We start from the raw sequence: 4391 nt of genomic DNA on the forward strand, positions 1-4391 counted from the left end.
TTATGGGTACAAAAATATATTTGAAGAAATCATAGCTGAAAATGTTCCAAATTTGATGAAAATTTTAGGGACAGAAATTCAAGAAGTTCAACAAACTTAAGTAGGAGAAACATTAAAAAAAAAAAAAAAAAAAAGTCAACAAGGTACCTAAAAATAAAATTGCTGAAAACTGCTAATACAGAAAAAAAAAAAAAAAAATCTTAAAAGCAATTAGAGGGGAAAAACATAGGAATAAAACCAAGAAAAACAGCCCACTTTTTGCCAAAGAATTTGCAAGCCAGAAGATAATAGAGTGACATCTTTAATGTACTGGAAGAAAAAACTGTCAATCTAGAATTCTATAACTGCAAAAAAATTTTTCAAAAATGACAAAAAAATAAAGATTTTTATTCAGATAAACAAAAGAGCTTTCAAGGCCAACAGTCCTGCATTACAAGAAATACTAAAGGATGTTTTTATGGCAGAAGTAAATAAATACCAGATACTAGAATGAAATTTTAATCTACACAAAAGAATAAAAAGTGCTAGCAATGGTGATTACGTAAATAAAAATACAAGTGAGTTTGTCTAATTTTTAAAAGCTCTTTAAAAGATGATCATTCAAAGCAAAAATAATAAAAATGTCTTGCAGTTCTATAACAAATGCAGAAAGAGTGTGTATGAAGTTACTAGCACAATGAACATTAATTAAGTAGGTGGGGAGTAGAAGTTAACATTATAATCTCTTTCAGTATAAGCAATAATATAATATTATTTGGAAGTAGACTATAAGTAAAAGATATATATTGCAAGCACTAGCATAGCCACTACAACATAAAATAAATAATAAGCCAATAACGGGTATAAATAAAATCATAAAAATTCAATCAGTCCCAAAGGAAGTAGGAAAAAAGAAAATAAGAAAAAAGTGACAAATGGAAAATAAATAACAAGATGATAGATTTATCCATTTTACCATGTTGATAATGAAATTGAATGTAAGTGTTTTAAACACATCAATAACAATGCAGTGAATAAGATAAACCTACCTCCAAAGAGAATAAAATGGAAAAATTTCAGATAACTATACAGAAACTTGCCTAAGAGAGCATATATTTCTTCATATAAAGGAATTGGTTAATTCATGTGTAAGACCATACAGACCTAATACAATGCCCTTTAGTTCCTGACTAAGCTTCAAACTTTTGTTTGAAAGGAATTTACACAAAAGATAGGGAATGAGATCTGAAAATTTGGAAGGAGTGCAGCTGTTTTGTTTTGTTGTGATTTTCAGCATCATATTCTTTTAAGAATTGGGTGGCGATCATTTTTATAATTTTAGATTTTGCCTGTAGCTAAGCAGGAGAAAAAAGAAATAGTTCATCTGTTCCATTGTTGGGATACTTTCCAGATATGTTGAATACCCGAGGCAAGGCTGTTGATTGAGAATAGTTTCTAAAATTGAAAGTTTCTGTACTATCAAGCATTTCTTTTTCTTTTCTTTCTTTTTTTTTTTCCTACTGAGTATTTCTTGACCAGCTGCTTGGCAGCTAATGGGTGAGATATTCAAAGATTTAAAGATTTTATGAAAGACTTTTTTTTCTTTGTAGTGAAGTAAACAGATTTAAACATTTGGCTTAATAGTATAATTTAGAATGAATATATATGACACAAAATGAATTTTAATTGATTTTTTTTATTCTAGGAGCTATGGAAGTATGGTCTAGCAGTCTGAGATTAGAAATGCAAGCCAAAAATCATTGAAATTCTTTGGCTATAAACATTAATTGCTTTGCCTTCTAACACTTTCTTACTTTCTTTTTTTAGAATTTTCATCTTTTCCTGAATGTTACAAAATTTAATTTCTTAGTAATTCATCTACCCTGAAAAATTTTAATATGTATATAATTATAATTCCAACTGTTTCTTCTCAAAATTTTAATAAAGTTTTCCTAATTTTGGACTTGTAAAATGGCTCACAATTTTCAGAGGATCATGAGACTACAATTCTTGACTAGTTCATAAGCTTTTAACAGGTTGTTTCCCACTTTTACTAAGAAGTGCCATATTTACCTTTTAAATATATATGTATATTTGATATCCTATCATTTGCCAGCCATTACAAGGACTGGTAACTACATATCAAAAAACTGTGGTTTTTGCCACATTCGATATCAGTTCAGGTCAGCTCAGTTATGTCTGACACTTTGGACCACATGGACTGTAGCACTCCAGGCCTCCCTGTCAATCACTAATCCCCAGAGTTTACTCAAGCTCATGTCCACTGAGTCCATGATGCCACCCAACCATCTCATCCTCAGTTGTCCTCTTCTCCTCCTGCCTTCAATCTTTCCCAGCATTAGGGTCTTTTCCAATGAGTCAATTCTTTGCATCAGGTGGTGAAGGATTGGAGTTTCAGCTTCAGCATCAGTCCTTCCAATGAATATTCAGGACTGATTTCGTTTACGATGGACTGGATGGATCTCCTTGCAGTCCAACGGATTCTCAAGAGTCTTCTCCAACACCACAGTTCAAAAGCATCAATTTTTCAGCACTCAGCTTTCTTTATAGTCCACTCTCGCATCCATACATGACTACTGGAAAAACCATAGCTTTGACTAGATGGGCCTTTGTTGTCAAAGTAATTTCTCTGCTTTTTAATGTGCTGTCCAGGTTGCTCATAATTTTTCTTCCAAAGAGCAAACATCTTTTAATTTCATGGCTGCAGTCACCATCTGCAGTGATTTTCGAGCCCCAAAATGTAAAGTCTGTTACTGTTTCCACTGTTTTCCCATCTATTTGCCATGAAGTGATGGAACCAGATGCCATGATCTTAGTTTTCTGAATGTTGAGTTTTAAGCCAACTTTTTTCACTCTCCTCTTTCATTTCATCAAGAGGCTCTTTAATTCTTCATCGCTTTCTTCCATGAGGGTGGTGGCATCTGTGTATCTGAGGTTATTGATATTTCTCCTGGCAATCTTGATTCCAGCTTGTGTTTCATCCAGCCCAGCATTCCTCATGATGTACTCTGTATATAAGTTAAATAAGCAGGGTGACAATATACAGCCTTGGTGTATTCTTTTCCCAATTTGGAACCAGTGTGTTATTACATGTCCAGTTCTAACTGTTGTTTCTGGACCTGCATACAGATTTCTCGAGACAGGTCAGGTGGTCTGGTATTCCCATCTCCTTAAAAAGTTTCCACAGTTTGATGTGATCCACACAATCAAAGGCTTTGGCATAGTCACTAAAGCAGAAGTAGATGTTTTTCTGGAACTCTCTTGCTTTTTCGATGATCCAACAAATGTCGGCAATTTGATCTCCAGTTCCTCTGCCTTTTCTAAATCCAGCTTGAACATCTGGAAGTTCATGGTTCATGTACTGCTGAAGCCTGGCTTGGAGAATTTTGAGCATTACTTTACTAGCGTGTGAGATGAGTGCAATTGTGCGGTAGTTTGAGCATTCTTTGCCATTGCCTTTTTGGGATTGGAATAAAAACTGACCTTTTCCAGTCCTGTGGCCCCTGCTGAGTTTTCCAAATTTGCTGGCATATTGAGTGCAGCACTTTCACAGCATCATCTTTTAGGATTTGAAATAGCTTAAATGGAATTCCATCACATCCACCAGCTTTGTTCATAGTGATGCTTCCTAAAGCCCACTTGACTTCGCATTCCAGGATGTCTGGCTGTAGGTGAGTGATCACACCATCATGGTTATCTGGGTCATTAAGACTTTTTTGGTATTGTTCTTCTGTATATTCTTGCCACCTCTTAATATCTTCTGCTTCTCTTAGGTCTCTACCATTTCTGTCCTTTGTTGTGCCCATCTTTGCATGAAATGTGCCCTTGGTATCTCTAATTTTCTTGAAGAGATCTCTAGTCTTTCCCATTCTACTGTTTTCCTGTTTCTTTGCATTGATCATTGAGGAAGGCTTTCTTATCTCTCTTTGCTGTTCTTTGGAACTCTACATTCAAATGGGTATATCTTTCCTTTTCTCCTTTGCCTTTATCTTCTCTTCTTTTCTCAGCTATTTGTAAGGCCTCCTCAGACAACCATCTTGCCCTTTTGCATTTCTTTTTCTTGGGGATGGTCTTGATCCCTGCCTCCTGTACAATGTCACGAACCTCCATCCATAGTTCTTCAGGCACTCTGTCTATCAGATTTAATCCCTTGAATCTATTTCTCATGTCCACTGTATAATCATAAGGGATTTGATTTAGGTCGTCCCTGAATGGTCTCATGCAAGGAGATCCAACCAGTCCATCCTAAAGGATATCAGTCCTGGGTGTTCATTGGAAGGACTGATGCTGAAGCTGAGACTCCTGATGCGAAGAGTTGACTCATTAGAAAAGACCCTGGTGCTGGGAGGGATTGGGGGCAGGAGGAGAAGGGGATGGCAGAGGATGAGATG

This window comes from Cervus elaphus, chromosome 30 (genome assembly GCF_910594005.1).
Source record: "Cervus elaphus chromosome 30, mCerEla1.1, whole genome shotgun sequence".
Taxonomy (NCBI): Eukaryota; Metazoa; Chordata; class Mammalia; order Artiodactyla; family Cervidae; genus Cervus; species Cervus elaphus.